Source organism: Enhydra lutris, unplaced genomic scaffold (assembly GCF_002288905.1).
Source record: "Enhydra lutris kenyoni isolate GAN:26980312 unplaced genomic scaffold, ASM228890v2 scaffoldscaffold19, whole genome shotgun sequence".
In the NCBI taxonomy this organism is placed as follows: domain Eukaryota; kingdom Metazoa; phylum Chordata; class Mammalia; order Carnivora; family Mustelidae; genus Enhydra; species Enhydra lutris.
This window is the reverse complement of record NW_019154103.1, coordinates 30,583,995-30,601,632: the sequence shown is the minus strand read 5'-3', so window position 1 is coordinate 30,601,632 and position 17,638 is coordinate 30,583,995. Positions and strand designations below refer to the sequence as shown.

The 17,638-nt window shown below is 39.2% G+C and overlaps 1 protein-coding gene and 1 pseudogene across 1 annotated transcript in view; one reads left to right on the top strand and one right to left on the bottom strand.

Annotated features, from left to right (window-relative positions):
- Nucleotides 1–17,638, top strand: part of LOC111148386 (F-box and leucine rich repeat protein 17) — a 524,279-nt gene that overhangs the window by 298,045 nt on the left and 208,596 nt on the right. The window lies entirely within an intron of this gene.
- Nucleotides 9,797–17,638, bottom strand: part of LOC111148235 — a 36,345-nt pseudogene continuing 28,503 nt past the window's right edge.

The window sequence follows — 17,638 nt, the reverse complement described above, 5'->3', positions numbered from 1 at the left end:
TCATTTTGTTGGGACATTCAATTAAGTTTTAGTATGTAAAGGAATATATGGAACTAATTTTGTCTGAAATCACAATTTTTCTCAGCCTAGCAGATTGCCAGAGGGTGCCAAAGCTACTGCCATAATATAAACATAGCAGGGAGATTGTGTTTTCTGGACAGAAGAGTTTGATGCATAAATTAACTAAAGAAAACAAGTTGTTGTAGTTGTTTTCTGCTGTTACTAAAACTAAATAATTTATTTTGCTACCCACATATTATTCTGATCTATAACATAATGTAAGGATTAGAGTTTATTAAAAATTTACAAGAATTCTTATATGTACCTCAGTTTAACTGAAGTGCATTTAGGCAAAGTGTACATTTAAGGAATTCACAAATTAATTAAAAATTTGCATCTATAAGCGGTAGTCCATCTCTTGGGGGCCTGCTGTGTGCTAAGCTCTGCTTTAGGCAAGTACGTGGGGTACACGTTTTGTGAGTAAGTAGTGGAGATGTAGCATAAAGAGTGGGAGAAAAAGCATAGAGCCTGGTGCCCATCCTCAGGAACAACCTGATTCTAGAAGAAGCAAAGTTTGTATAAAGCAAACAGCAGAGCAGCAAGTAATGAGAACATGCAATAAAGTGTCAGAGTGGGTGGCATAGTAAAGGAAAAATAAAGGCAGACAGACTTCCTTTCTAAATGAAATTGTATGCAAAATGCCAACATCGAAAACAGAGAAATGTAGGGGTTTTTCTACTATTAATTTTGTCATATAAGTTCAGATGTATATGTTTACTCAAGAAGTTATTAAAAAAGCAAGGGCATTTAAATGAACCAAAAAATTTAAATAAGTAGTGAAGGGGTTGGTCTATAGTAAGGACTCAAAAAATGTTAATTACTCCTGGTATTGCTGTTAGTTTTAAATTCTGTGCTTTGGGTAGCAGTTACAATACAGCATTAGCCTCAACTTTCTATTTGTTCTATTTGTTCAGGTTGCACATTTCAGAGAAAAATCTTGACTCACAGTTAAGTAGTTTTACATGGTAAGGTTTTGTTTGGTTTTCATTGCTTGCTTTGCTAATATCACATTATGGTAGTCTTCAGTTAAATCTAGATGGCAAGAGAAGAGATTGTTTTAAGCAGAGCCCTCCTTGCAATAGGAGCAAAAAGCAAAACTTGGTGGCACAATTTTATTCATTGATTTCTTTACTATACAAAGAAAAGTGTGTGTGTGTGGTGTTAATGTGTAGCAACCTACAAAATAGAACCAGACATTTGAAAACCCCTTAAGTAACCCTCATGTAGGGGCGTCTGGGTGGCTCAGTGGGTTAAAGCCTCTGCCTTCGGCTCAGGTCATGATCCCAAGGTCCTGGTATCGAGCCCCACATCAGGCTCTCTGCTCAGCTGGGAGCCTGCTTCCTCCTCTCTCTCTCTGCCTGCCTCTCTGCCTACTTGTGATCTCTGTCTATCAAATAAATAAATAAAATCGTTAAAAAAAAAAAAAAGAAAGAAAGAAAGAAACCCTCATGTAATACCAACCGAGTAAGGTATGCAGTTTTGAGAAGCCCCTAGTGTGTCTTGTAAGACCCAGGACAACAGACTACAGTGCACAGGTCAAATCTAGCTCACCACCTGTGAGCTAAAACTGGCCCAAGAGCCAGAAGTTGCTTTTACCTTTTCAGTCATTGGAAAAATAAATCATAAGAAGACTTTATCATTGTGGGAAAATTTTGGAGGCTGAACCAACAGGACTTGATGATGAATTTGGATGTAGAGACAGTGAACTAGAAGGAGATGTCATTAAGGCTATTTGGTTTGGGTTTTTCATTCAGGATGAAGAGTAGTACCATTCTCTGAGCTAGGCAATCCGGGAGAGGGTCTGTCAAAAGTTCAGTCTTCAGCGTGTGGAATTGGAGTTGCCTGTAGGCATTTATCTGAAGCATTCTGTGAGTGGTCTGCATATGAGTGGATTATGTGTATGTCTGTGGTAGTCACCTGTGGATAGATGCTGCTTTAGAATCCTGGTGTGGTGTGGACACCAGAAATCGCTTATAGATTGAGAAGGGCAAAGGGCCTCAGACCAAGCTTGAAGGGATGTCTTTTCATGATTGCATGGAAGAGAAAGAGCCTGGAAAGGATGGAGGGCAGGGAGAAGAGAGAGTGAAACCAAGAGTTGTTGTTTGGTAGAAGTCAAAGAAGATTGTCAAGGGAATGATAATGCTTCAGAGAAGTAAGTCTACAGGCTAGGAGTAAGGAGTGTCCGTGGAGTTGTGATGTGAATGTCTTTGGTGTCTAGAGCAAAAAATGTTTTGATGAGGCAATGAGAATAGAATCCCTAAATTGTTGTTTTATTGAAGTTATTTATGTCTTTAACTATATTAGTTCTAAAGAAAACCTTCATTCCCAGGTGTGACCTTTTTATTATTCATTCGATCTCCAACTTTACAATGGCAGTTAATTTAAAAATAGCATTCACTTAAAAGAAATTTGCTTCATAGCAAATTTTGATTGAAAATATCTATTTCCCATCACTACTTAAATCTTACCCAGATTATATATCAAATCCCCTTTAATTAAAAAAATGGTAATAATGAGAAAAAGGTTATTGTTGCAACATTCAAAGTGACTAAAAACAAAACTGGTGACTCATGGGAAATACTACATTGCTCATAGGCCTTGTCAATTTCTAGCCAACGTAATTGTATTAATTCAGTTTAGAAAAAAATGCCTTCCTCCCTTACCCAGATTTCTTCTGTATGTGGCTGAAGGAGACTGTATTACTAAAGGAAGTTTGGAAAATGGGAAGGCTGGGCCGGGACAGAAGAAAATCTGTGTTATGCATTTTGTTTATAGACCTTTGATGAGGATTTTCCTTATATGGTTTTGCATCTCTATTTGCTTTTCTCCTGTGTTCTTATTTTGTTATAATATGTTATAATGTGCACTTGGACAGACACTGTACCTGTCACTCTGGGGTTCTTTGACAGCACACACTGAGATGGAGGTCAGGGTCTAAGGTGTTTATTAGGGATCAGCTCGTGTGAAAGGAAGTAGACAGGAAGAAGGATTGGGCAGAGGCGAAGTTCACACTGTGATGCAGGCACAGCACGGTCTTGGCCAGCCCTGCAGAGAGTTCTGTCACCAGCATTGCCTGTTCAGGGCTGAATGGGTGGTTCTTTCTGTCCCCTCCTTGCTCAGCCACAATGGCGGGCAGCACCGCAGGATGGTCAACCCTGTGGCAGAGGTCAGCAGCTGAGGCTGGCGCTGCCCATACCCCAAACTTGGCAGCAAGCCCCTTGCCAGAAGGAGGATCTGCGCAGCACATCTTACCTCCAACATCACTATCATGTAATTTCCTACATATTTAAATCAAATGTTTTGTTTACATTTATAGTGGTTTGAATTCTTTATGTTATAAGCAGCTACAGCCACTCACATTGTTCAAACTGTCAGGGACTTCACTGGCTCATGTAAACAGAGGCCCAGAGGTCAGGTGGGCTTCCCAGTTCCCCTAATCCAGCAGCTTCGGCTCCACTCTCTGGGATTCTCGCCTTGTCAGCTTCAGCACACCAAAGGCTTTTCCCCTCTGACTGACCTCTGCTGGTAGCAGAGGAGCAAAGAGGCCTGGGAAATCCCCTCTGCAAACCACCCTGCCCCAGGCAGGAGGGAGCATCTGCTGTGAGAGCTCAGGCCTGGTCCTGGGAGTGCTCCACTGTGCCTGGAGCACCAGCATATGCTGGAACAGAGTCCAGGGGGAGTCCGGGGGAGCCTTAGAGAAGACTGACTGACTTAGCCGTGGCCTCTTGCTGGGGCCAAAGAGCAAAGAAAAACGAATAAAACCGGGATATAGGAATTGTAAGTGTTAAAATATTTATCCACTTAACAAGTTCCCAGTCACATCTGGGACACCTATTGTATAGATAGGAAGTAGAGGCTATAAAATTTCATTTTCTTGGTGATTTTATTGGAGTTTTTATAAAACACCAGCATTTGATTTCTCTGCCTTTACTAAGTGGTTGAGATTGCAGACTGACACTTATTAATTATACCAGATTTCTGGTTTTAATTAGAGAATGTCTTCTGAGACTAAACCTTTTTACCATTAGGCTGTTTGAAACCTATGAGATAAAAAGGGAGAGTTCTTTCAGAAAATTATTTACATGATTTTAATTAATGATTATAATCTCCATGGTCATTTTTGCAAAAGAGCATTTAATCCCTTAACCAGTTTTCATGATTTGCATTTTGCAAAAACATGTCGGCCCTGCAGGCTTATTATCTGAGTTGTGTTTTTTTCCAGATGAAACTTATTTTGGGTGAGTTTTATTTTGCTACTGCTCTGAGCCCCGTTTCATACCTTAACACCTGTTTCTCATGCAGAGTGAACCGATTGGTAGAAAAGTAAAGTTTGCTTCCTTTTGCCAAGACAGAACATAACCCTTGGCAAGGTTACCTTTGAAAACAGTTTTTCATGCAGAGACCGTATACAAGTAGCATTGCTGTTGCCAAGATCCTCTGACTAATGAAGGGTCGGAGGGATGGTGTATTCTCTCATTGCTTGCGGCACGTATATGTAGCATTTCTTCTGAGAGAAGGCACTCTAGCGTTTCAAACAGAAGCTAGAAGTTTAACCTTCCAGGAGGAAGGTCACTGTTAGTTTTTATTGATAACACAGAAGAAAGCCACTTTATAAGAATATGAAAGATAAATTCTTTACTAAGTAAAAACGATTAAACACAGTGAGTTTTCTACCTTTCTTATGAAAATCAGGCTGAAACTATTTTCCATTTCCAAAGTTGCTCCCCCCCCCCCACCGGCTTTCCTAGCTGAGGTGTCAGTCAGACCCTTCATATTGATGATACTAAGCCCTGGTCTCCAAACTATGGATGCTTGGTCAGGATTCAAGGTCCAGGTCTCTGCATTTGGCCGCCTGCTCCTTGTTTTGTTTGGTGCAATTATGCCATCCATATTTTTGTTTATGTGTAATCTTATTTGATGAGAACATTTACATTTCCAGTATGCTTTAAGCTATCCATAGTTTAATGGTTTCATAAACTCTGAGACTGATGTTTTGTTTCACAAGTGGGAAGATCCTAAAGAGCAATGTTTTGTGGGTACATATGGAACTGGGGAAGGAATAGAAAATGTTTATTCCTATGTTCATGATCAAAATAGCTGTTGCCTTAATATGTGTGTGTGGAGGGGGTGTTTTCTGAGCTGAAGGTGAGAGAGAAGCTATGGAGAGGGGGTCTAGTGTTTCTTGCTTTATTTTCCTCTTGCAGTCCTTATGTGAAAATTTTCAACCATTTACAGATTTTTCATATTTGATACCTTCTTAAACATTATTATGGGATTATGTTTTCCATTGTTTTTCCTTGTATCGCCTCCCAACTTCAGTCACAGGCAAAGACCAATTAATGCATTACTTCCATAAAATTTCAGCAGTACCGATGTGCAACCTTGCCTTCCTGAACAAATGCAAACAGCTGAATGACAAGTGCAATGTTTCTTTAAATAACAAATTTTATTATCCAGATACTGCTGAAAGCCTCTACTTCCTGCTAGGTACTGCAAGAATTCAACTATTTTCACTTTTGTTCCACAATATTTTCTTATTACTTTTGGCCAAGATAAAACTGATCTGTTTATCAAAGCCTGGGAAATAAATTTTACTAAAGAGACTAGAGACAAAACAATGATGCTATCATTACACTCTTTTTGTTTCCATTATTGTTATTATTCTGATGTTTTACAAATAGGAATTTATAGATCACTCTGGGCTGTCATGGCAATTCATGTTCTTAGAGCACATTGCAGATTGTGAAGGAATATTCCCGAAACTGGAGAGAAGAGGAACGCCTGGGTGGCTCAGTTGGTTAAATGTCGACTCTTGGTTTTGGCTCAGGTTGTGATCTCAGGGTTGTGAGATTGAGCCCCATGTTGGGCTCCATGCTGAGCAGGAGTCTGCTTCTCTTCCTCTGTCTCTCTGCCCCTCCCCTTGCTTGTGCTCACTCTCTCTCTCTCTCAAATAAATAAAATCTTTTTTAAAAATTAAAAAATAACTGGAAGTAAAAGAACTTGAAATACGTAGAAGAAATCACTACTGTGTGGAATTTTGTCTACTGTGAAACAGGCAGCATAGTCAGGTGGCTCCTGTGCACTTGTCTTTGGGTGGAAATTTCTAGAGTAACAATGAGAACAACTAACATATATCAAGCACTTAATATGTGTCAGGCATTATTTTAGACACTTACTGATAATGCTACATAATTTAATTTTCATAACAGTGCTGTGTGGTGTATCACTATTCTAGAATTGAGAAACCAGACATCACTTGTCAGGAAGTGACCAAGGTGAGATTTGAGCCAGGCAGTGTGAGCCTGCAGGATGTGATGGAACCACTGTTCTTGCCATGTGTCAGCAGCAGAAATAGTGTTTTGGTACCAGAGGGAACTGGCTCTGAGACATTGAGTATCGTTTCCAAGGTCAGATGTTAGGGATAGAGGTAGAATAGAGTTGAGACTGTGGGCTTCCTAGTTTCAGGTTTTCTCACCCTCTGGGGCTCTCCCCTGGTAACAGTTTTAAAGATCTGTTCTACTAGGAAGCCTCTTTCCTCAAGGTATGTCTAGAATTGAGAGTTGGCCTTAAGCTTTTTCTTCTTGAGGAAGTTACAGACCAGAGAGTGTTGGAGTTTAAGCAGGTAGAGTAGAAAGTTACTTGGAGAGGCAAGAAAGGAAGTGGAAGTTGGATGGGTACAGATGGAGCAGGGCCTGGGGCAATGATTTGGACATCATTTGCCAGGCAAGGCTTGAGTACTGTCTGATCACAGAATTATAAAGAGACCCTGTGACTGTCACATGGTTTTTATCTTAGAGGAGGTAATCTTAGCAGGCAGGACCCTAACTTCTCAAAATGCAAAGGTTGTGTGACATGGCATTTGGTTTGTGACTCTGCTGATTCCAGATTTTGCCTCTCCTAACAAAGTGGATGATTTCTTCTTAGCAGAATGGGAAATGCAGGTCCCTGTTGAAATTTAAGAATTGTTTCCTGATGCCAATTTGTTTAGAGACTTTTAATGGCAGAAGAAAATTCTGCTGTCACTATAGACAGGCCAGATCATTATCTTTTTTTATTTCTATGAGAAAATTAAGTTTTAACTATAGTTAGGCTTTTATTTTTATTTTATTTTTCAAGTTTTTATTTAAATTCCAGTTAGTGGAATTCCAGTTTTATTTAAATACCAGTTAGTGATTCATCACCTATATATAACAGCCATGCTCATCACAAGTGCCCTCCTTAATCCCCATCACCCATTTAGCCCATTCCCCACCCACCTCCCCTCCAGCAACCCTCAGTTTGTGCTCTATAGTTAGGAGTCTTTTTGGTTTGCCTCCCTCTCTTTTTTCCCCCCTTCCCTTATGTTCATCTGTTTTGTTTCTTAAATTCCACATATGAGTGAAATCATATGGTATTTGTCTTTCTCCAACTTACTTATTTCATTTAGCATAATCCACTCGAGCTCTATCCATGTCATTGTAAATGGCAAGATTTCATTCTTTTTGATGGATGAGTAATATTCCATTACGTTATATGCCACATCTGCTTTATCCATTCATCAGTTGATAGACATCTGGGCTCTTTCCATAATTTGGCTATTGTTGATAATCCTGCTGTCAACATTGGGGTACCCCTTCCCATCAGTATTTTTGTATCCTTTGTATAAATACTTAGTAGTGCATTCGCTGGGTTGTAGGGGTGTTCTATTTTTAACTTTTTGAGGAACCTCCACACTGTTTTCCACAGTACCTGTACCAATTTACATTCCCACTGTAAGAAGATTCCCCTTTCTCCGCATCCTCACCAACACCTATTGTTATCCGTGTTATTAATTTTAGCCTTTCTGACAGGTGTGAGGTGATATTGTATTTTTGATTTGTATTTCCCTGTGATGAATGATAGGAGCACCTTTTCATGTGTCTGTTAGCCACCTGGATGTCTTCTTTGGAAAAATGTCTATTCATGTGCCCTGCTCATTTCTTAACTAGATTATTTGTTTTTTTGAGTGTTGAGTTTTGTAAATTCTTTATAGATTATAGATACTAACCCCTTTCCAGATATGTCATTTGCAAATATCTTCTCCCATTCTATAGGTTGCCTTTTAGTTTTGTTGATTATTTCCTTCACTATGCAGAAGCTGTTAATTTTGATGAAGTCCCAATTATTTATTTTTGCTTTTGTTTTCCTTTAGGCTTTCATTTTTAAAAGTATCTCTTATTAAGTTAAATTTATCTGGTTTCAGTTCTTCTCTAAGGTATTTACTTTAAATCCTGTTCATTTCCATGAGCCATACGTCCAGTGTCACAAGGGTGCACTGAATAAATCAAGTGCCTGCAGACAGTAGAGGGTGGTGTTCAATCCTATACAAAAGTGCTGTGTAATATAGAAATACTACATTTAATATCTGCTTCCCTGCCTTGTTTCTTAATTGAATCTGTGCTCTAGGGGGCATTAGGTTGAAGTGAACAACAATGTAGAAACAACATTGCATTCCTGAAGCCAAGTCAATTAATCACACAATGCATTTCAAAGGAGTTACTTCTAAGTAATTGTTGTGTAAATTAGGCCCATTGCAATTGCTGGGTAGTAAACAAGAGACAAGCCTGCTTTATGCAACCTAAAATACATCACAGGTTTGCCGTTTCTAACCCCCCTGTGAGATAATCCTTAAAACTTCATTGCTCGCACCCACAAAATAACCATACAGTTTTTTATAACCACGTTGGTTATGTTTTCCCAGTGAGCCTATAATTACACATTTAACTTTCTCAAGCAGAGGTTAATAATGATGGGATTTTTGAGTTTGGGGTTATTTTATTTTTCTCTAATGACTTTCTCTGGTCCTTGTATAATACAGAGGATTAAAATACAGGTAAAGAATGTCTTGTCTTCAACAGCATTGAAACTACCCTGTGGCTTTTATCACATCAAACAATATAAAATATGTTATTTATATTTTATTTTCTCAATCAGGAGTTAGTGATTATATCTTGAGACTTCCTGTTTTAGGCATATATCCAAAATTCCAAAAAGACCCTTACAGAGAGCGTTTTAGGATCACTTTGCCCTGTTACCATACAAATTACTTTTCAGCTAAGTAGCCATACTCAGTAAAAGTTTCTTTGGGAAACACCCAGCTTTCTAAAAGTAAGCGTGTCCAGGATGTACAATTCCTCCTGAACCAGGACTAACCATGTGAACTTTGCTGTTCACATTCCACCATCTTCCCAGAAATCAGATGTATTTGGCTTTGAATCTCTAAGGTAGCTTTCCTGAGAGTGTTATTCTTGATCAGTTGTAAATACAGCTCAAGCTTACCACTCCAGTGCAGAGGATGGGAGGGTGTGAGCCCAGAATGTTCTCAGCCATGGTTCTGAGTTGTGGCCAAAATGATTATGAGAGAATGAAGCCAGTGTAGAGAGGGAAGTCGAAAGAGACTCAGAGAAAGGGACTTCAATAATCCTACTTCCAGTCATTCCTGAATATACCTTACTTTTATGTGGAACCCAATTTATTGGCATTTCATTCAACCTACTTTTTTTTTTTTTTTTTTTTGACTGGGTACAATATACATTACTGATGATACATGACAAGGTAGGGCTCCCTAGGCCCCCTTCCTCTTTTCAGGGATCTGGAATGAAAACTGTGGAGGTTGGGAGATTCTCAGCGTTTTGTGGATGAGTGTGGAAGTGGGTGGCAAGGAATCCCTGGCAGCTGAGGTACCTCTCTTCCTCTTGCTCTTGCTGAGGCTGGTAGTTCAGGGACTCTTACTCCTTGAAGGCCATGTGGACCATAGGTCCAGCATCCTGTTGCTGTAACCAAATTCATTGTCATACCAGGAAATGGGCTTGACCAAGTTGTCATTGAGAACAATGCTAAAAGTTACAGGAGACAACCTAGTCCTTGGTGTATCCCAAGATGCCTTTGAGGGGGCCCTCCAATGCCAGCTTCAACACCTCCTTGATGTCATCGTATTTGGCAGCTTTCTCTAGGCAGCAGATCAGATCCATTACTGACACGCTGTGGGTGGGGACATGGAAGGCCATGCCAGTGAGCTTCCCATTCAGCTCAGCCTTGGCAGCACCAGTAGAAGCAGAGATGATGTTCTGGGCAGCCTCTTGGCCATCATGCCACAACTTTCCAGAGAGGACATCCATGGTCTTCTTGGTGACAGTAATTGGCATGGACTGTGGTCCATGATGCCAAAGTTTTGATGGATGACCTTGGTGAGAGGACCAAGGAAATGGTGGTGCAGGAGTCATTGCTGACAATTTTAAGAGAGTTGTCATACTTATCATGGTTCATGCCCATCACAAACATGGAGGCATCAGCCAAAGGGACAAAAGATGATGACCTTCTTGGCTCCACCCTTCATATGAGCCCCAGCCATCTCTATGGTGGTAGAGACCCCAGTGGACATCACAACATACTCAGCACCAGCATCACTCCATTTGATGTTGGCGAGATCTCGCTCCTAGAAGATGGAGGTGGGCTTTCCATTGAGGACAAGTTGCCCATTCTCAGCTTTTACTGTACTGTGGAATTTGCCATGCTTGCATGTAGGCCATGTAGTTCAAGTCAACGAAGGGGTCATTGATGGTGACAATATTCACTTTGCCAGCCATGGTGGCTGGCACCCAAAATGGCCAAATCTGTTTATTCCGACCTTCACCTTTATCTTCATTCTCAGGGAGGTGGCTGGCACTGCACCAGAAGATGCAGCTGTCTGTTGAACTGGGAGGAGCAGAGAGCCTCATCTGGCCTACTTCTAATTGAGTTTCTTTCACATTCAACAAGAGAGACCTGCTGGGTTAGGTGCATCTCCCCAAAGCTCCCATAGCACCTTCACAAAAACCTTTGTGATGACACTCACCATATTGCATGGTATTTGTTTGTTTGTGTGAGGAGAGGTACTTTCTTCATTATTACTTAGTATCAAGTCTGGCAGTTAATGGGTTAACAGGTAAAAATTGGATGAAGAGTGAATGAATGAGCAGCCATAGAGCTTTCAGTGTCCTACCCTTTTTTTTTTTAGCAAGAAAAAGATTAAAATCTATTTGATTTTGCTTATTATAAAACATAGAGAAACTGCAAAAATTTTCTTAGTAACCAATTTTTTCCAATAGTATTTCCGTTACCATAAAATTGTAATAATGCACCCTCCTTTTTTTTCTTACCTCTTTCCTAGCTAAAAATAGTTAACTTCTGGGGACTGGTTTCATGAGATTGACCTAATCCTCAGTAAGAATTTATATCAATGTGATTCTAAGTATAGAAGATACGTTCTAAATATAGCACTGAATGCTTTCCATAATAAGGACCTTAACATGTTGGATTTAGGGGGACACTTGCTTATGCTATAAAGCCTTGTTACCGTTTTGTCATGGTCATCTGCTGAGCCTTCCAGATAGAACAGGTTAATTACTTATTTATTTTTCATTTTTGGTTATCTTTCATTTCCTCAGGTATAATTTTTTTTTTTAAAGATTTTATTTATTTATTTGTCAGAGAGAGAGAGAGGGAGAGAGAGCAAGCACAGGCAGACAGAATGGCAGGCAGAGGCAGAGGGAGAAGCAGGCTCCCTGCTGAGCAAGGAGCCCAATGTGGGACTTGATCCCAGGACGCTGGGATCATTACCTGAGCCGAAGGCAGCTGCTTAACCAACTGAGCCACCCAGGTGTCCCCTCAGGTATAATATTTTTTCATGATAGGTTTTGAATTCAATTTAGGCCCCTATAGATAATACCTTATAACTTGTAGTATTTAAATTCATGAGTAACATTTCTTTCATTTTAGTTCTGTCTCAAGTCTTCATAGATGTTACAGAAAGTAAGCTGGTGTTAATAACTATTTAAAATACTGTTTTCTTCACCCCTTGTCTCCACTTTAGGTCTAAATTTCAAAACCAGTAGAGTTCAGTTTTTATACATTAAGTGTAGTTTCTCCGAGATTTGGTGTTATTCATTGTAAGAGAATACACACTGAGTTTTTTATTTTTTTATTTTTTTTTAAGATTTTATTTATTTATTTGACAGACAGAGATTATAAGTAGGCAGAGAGGCAGGCAGAGAGAGAGAGGGAAGCAGGCTCCCCATGGAGCAGAGAGCCCAATGTGGGGTTTGATCCCAGGACCCTGAGATCATGACCCGAGCTGAAGGCAGAGGCTTAACCCACTAAGCCACCCAGGTGCCCCTTTATTTTTCGTTTTGTCCTCTTTACTTTGCCATTTAACCAGCTATTACTGTGAAATATCATTAAAATATAGGCTTGCTGGCATTCTAACTTTTGTAACTTGACAAGGACTTAAAGTGTTCTTCCTGAAGCAAAAATACCTGTAAGTGAAAAAAGGCTGTCATGAAATAAGCATATGTATTTCAATAATTTTATGGGCATGATCCTATATACCTTTATCTTTTTCATTTGAGATGGGGTCCTTTTATTTGTTTACTAGCTCCATAACATCTTTCCACTAAAAGCAACATATTTCATGTCAAGAGAGCTGAGTGCCCCTTAGCTTTCCTTTAGACATCTGAAGTGTTTCTAATGCAGAAGAGTTAATGAGGAATGAGTTAGAAAGTGTTGTTAGTGGTTGAGATCAAGCTGTGGCTGCGGACTTCTTTGTCATACTTTCTGGGAGAGTTTCTGCAGATCGTGACAGTGTAACTGTTCGTGACTTCTTGTTACTCATGCTTGAATTTGTAGTAATAATTGTCTCATGTACACAATGTATTGTGAGGATTTGGGGATATTAGTAAGATTTTTTTTTCATGTTCTTACCTCATTACATTTTGTTAAGTGAACTCTCTAAAACTTTAGCTAGGTTAAACTATGAGGAGAAAAAGATGATGGCGGGTTTTAGACAAGTTGAATCTCAGTCTATGTCTGTGTAGACAAGTGTTGCAGGCATAAAGATTAATAATAAAGATCAGGGCCTAATATGCCTTTGGGAGTCATTCAGGCAGAATGATATACCCATCACTTAGACTAGGTGAGGTCACTCCATGCAAGGGAATTGAGGAAACACCTCCAGCATTATGTTGGAAAGCTCAGAACAATCAGGATGATAGGAGAAGAACCAATCTGATGCTGCCCAAGAGAAGATGGTTTAATGTACGAGGTTATTTGGCAAATCTGGATATTGTGGAAGTTGTGTTAAGATGAGATTCTGATCTAGACTTCTGATTTAGGGAATCCTATGATAGGCAGTTTTACTGGAGCTATACTCTAAAATGTAGGGGATAGAAAGTGAATTATAATGTGCCAAGGAATCAATGAAAGATGAGACAGAAGGGACAGCAAGTTTAAATGATTTGGCCTGTAATCATGAAGGGAAGGGGAAAATGTGTGATAATGATTTCATAGGCAAAATAAGGGACATTCCTTTTAGAATTTGAGAAACACAGAGACAGAGAGAGGCTGACTGAGATTTGAGAGAGGAGTGAGAGAGAAAAAATGGTTGGGTCTCAAAGGAGCAGGTAAGGGTTCTGATCACCAGTTTTAATGTTTGGGAATTTCTCCCATACCAACCAGTGCTCTTTATCCATCCATACATACATATACCAGCTGGGTATCTTGAAGTTCAACTCAGTTCTGACACTGTTGACCCAGAGGGAGCATCAGATCCCATAAATTAGGGACTCAGTCTCACGAGGCTGCCCTCCACTTGAGATGCCAGTTGTAAGCTCAGCTGTTACCTGCGCTTCTGACCAAACAGCTGTAACTTGGAGATTCCAACAACCCCTTCCTTGGGTTTGATTAATTTGCTAGAGTGGCTCACAGAATTCAGAGAAACATTTTATTTACTAGATCATTGGTTTATTATACAGGGATATAACTCTGGATATATAAAAGGATATAATAGCCAGATGGAAGAGATGCAGAAGGTAAGGTCTGGGGAAAGGGCAAGGAGGTTCCATGCTGTCTCTGAATGGGCCAGTTTCCCCAAATTTCCATATGTTCACCCACCTGGAAGCTCTCCAAACCCCATACTTTGAGGGTTTTATGGAGGCTTCATTACATAGGCATGATTGATTAAACCATTGGCCACTGGGAATTGATTAAACTTCCAGCCTCTTTACCCTCCCTGGGTGGGTTGGGGCAATGACAGGAAGTTAGTTACAACCCTCTAATCACAGTGTTGGTTCTCCTGGCACCCAGGCCCCATCCTTGGGCGCAGGATCAAAACTGACCTCATTAACGTAACAAAAGGCACCTTTATCTCCCCTACCACTTAGGATATTCCAAGGGCTTTAGGGGCTCTGTGCTAGAAACAAGGAGGAAGACCAAATATGTATGTATTATAAATCACAGTATCAACTGGGGACCGAAAAGATTAGGCTTGGAAAGAAGTAGAGCTACTTCTTCTGTGACATCAAAGCAAGTTTCGAGGAAGACAGAATGACTCTCACCACTCACCTACTCACAGGTGTTGTGGATGAGGAAGGTGACTTGGAATCAGACTGGTGTCAGTTTGGACCTAGATTGAGACTGGACCAAAAGGAATCCATGTACTTTGCTGAAGTCAGCCTCACAACTGGAGATGTCAGTAGTGAAATTTTTGGTCTAATTTCAAGTCTACACGTGAGACATGTGACACAAATGGAGTTTTGTTTTTCAGATGTTCTGAGTCCTAAAGCAGGTAATTCCTGTTACAGATTTTGCTCTATTGCCTTTTACCTGAAAACATCGCACAGATAGACTTCATTTGAATATGTAGGATCATGAAAACCTTAGTGCCTGCATTTCTACTTTCAAAACAGATTGTTAAAATGTTTGTTTTGGCAACTCCACCAAGTTATGCTTTGGGAATTTCAGGGAGACCATTGAATTTGTCCCAGTGGTGCCACCTATGGGTGGTAGTGGTGTTTGTAAGCTCAGTAACAGTATTTTCACAAACTGATCTTTAATTTTGTGAAATTTTATCTCAAGATGCTTTGGATTCTAATTAACTCAGAGAGTGTTTTCTCCATCAAGAAACTGCATTTGATTGGTTTTAAAAAGAAAAGTGTCATGGCAATGCCTTGTCTGCTTCATCTGCAAAATTACTAAATTTCTTTTTTTAAGGATTCACTTTTATTTACAGCAAAGTGTTTTCCTTAGGATCCTGCTGCAAATTAAAATTGCATTTCCCAGTTGTAGTTACATGGTAGTGGGTATTATGGGTTTGGGCCTCTCTATTTTAGAAGGCCTTTATGCTCTGCTGCACTCTGGAATTAGTCAGCCCTAAATTATCTTAATCTCACTAGTCCAGATAATAAGGATCAGGTTTAGTAAAAACTGTCCAAAGCAAACTACATATTTTTAATTAAGTGACATTAATTTGGATATCTTTATATCTATGTTTTCAAAAATGCTGAGATCCTTGCAATTGAGGTTTGGTTTATCCTAATGAGTTTACACTAATGAGTAGTGTTTTGATTTATGCAGTAGAAACGACAGCAGGAAAGCAGATGCATCTTGTGAGATGGGTTCGAAGCATTTGTAGTGATGAAGTACACCCTTGTGAAATAAGCCCTGTCGGTGACTTAAGAACAGTCTAATTTTTCAGTTTTCATTTTATAGCACTCTCTTTCTTCATGCTATCATGAAAAGCTCTTTGCATTTGCTAGCATGAAAGATAAGATTTTTAGTAATAGGGAAGAAATGTTAAGAGTATCTTTAAAAGTTACTGTCTCTGAACCGAACAGCTGTTTCCAAAGACAGCCACACTTCAGGAAGACGAATGTAGTCCTGACGAAAACTGCTGTTAACCTGATTAGAGCCTTAAGGTTAGGTGTGTTATTGAATCTTTTACCAAATTTGGCTCTGCAGGACCTTACTGGGTGTCATGGAATGTCATGGGGAACAGATCAACGTATGCTGAGATTTCCAACATTGGTAGATTCATTTACAAATCTGTTATTTAGAAAAGAACTTCTACTTAATCTGCCATTCTAATGCATAATATTTTAAATTGAAATATATGCCATATGTCCAAAGAAATATCTTAGGACAGCAACAGAGGAAGAATGAAGCAGCTAACATAGATGGGTAATTCTCTTTGTAGAAACATTCTACAGATTAGTTTTGTTATTTTACCACTGGAGTACTATGATCAAAATAGCTGAAACATAATTATAGTTAGTGGTCTAGAATATGAAATGAAAAAAAAATCAGTTGTCAGCACTATAGAATTTGGTTTTAGGCTCTGCGTGAAGAAGCTTTTGAAATTAAAAAGATATATGAAAGGAGTCATCAGCTCTCATTTCTGCCTCCAGCTGTGTGGGACACGGTACCCTCTCAAGCCAAGAAAAATAAGACACTTTTCTTTACAAATGCTAACCAGGCCAAGGTAGCGGGGAGGGTGCAGGAAAAATAATCTTCCTTTCCTCCATGGATCAACAGGAAGTTTACGTCTGTGATATCCTGATTGACAGGCTATAGAGTCTAACTTTTTAACGAGAATAATTTTCTTTGTGACTTTCTCCTATGAGTTCTTATTTTCAATGTATACATACTGTTGACATGATGCATAAACAAAAGCACATTAACAGAAATTATACAAAATTATCCTTTAACTGATTTTCCTTTATTATTTCTTTATATACAGACATCATTCATATTCCTTATCTTCTTTGCCTTAAAAAACTATGTCCTTGGGGCGCCTGGGTGGCTCAGTCGGTTAAGCCGCTGCCTTCGGCTCGGGTCATGATCCCAGGTCCTGGGTTCGAGCCCCGCATCGGGCTTTCTGCTCAGCAGGGAGCCTGCTTCCCCCTCTCTCTCTCTGCCTGCCTCTCTGCTTACTTGTGATTTCTCTCTGTCAAATAAATAAATAAAATCTTAAAAAAAAAAAAAAAAAAAAACTATGTCCTTAAGGTTTCTATTTTCTGAATAAGGTATACATTCCCAAATAGCCCAACTGTTAAATTGAGTCCTTAAATCCTTAATATCCCCCTTTTAAAATACAAAATCAGTTATTAATGTAGATACAGCATGACAGAAGAAGGAAAAACAAATGATGTTATAGTTATAGTAAATATGATTCAGTTGTAAATTTTAGGGCATGTTCTCAGAGTAAGTTTTTCTTATTTCTCTTAGCTTCTGCTCTCCAAATAACAAAATGTCCTATGAAAAGGATCAAAATATTTCTTGCTGTAGACCATGGTATGTGTGTGTGTGTGTGTGTGTGTGTGTGTGTGTGTGTGTAAAATATCACATACCTTTAGGCATTTGTTTTAACAAGAAATCTAATGATCTTATTTTCAGTGGAATCAGATGTTCTTTAAATATTTTCTTGCATTATTCCAAGGCCAAGAGTATTCCAATCACCCCATTAGCTAGCACGAATGTTCAAGTTTGTGTTTTGGGTTTTGTTTTGTTTTGTTTTGCTTTTGGTTAAAACTGTGTCAGTGTTTCCATTGTAAATGCTATTTTCCAGGCGTTCAATTCTCAGCATAGGCTGTAAATATTCATTCTGGGCTAACACTTGTCAGAAAAAGTCTGTTAGCAATTAGGAGTATTTATATTTTATTGGTGTAAAGAGGACTTTTTTGTATGCTAGCTTTAACAAAAACATCATGGACTCAAAGTATTTCATGATGCTTTCATGATAGTTGACTTT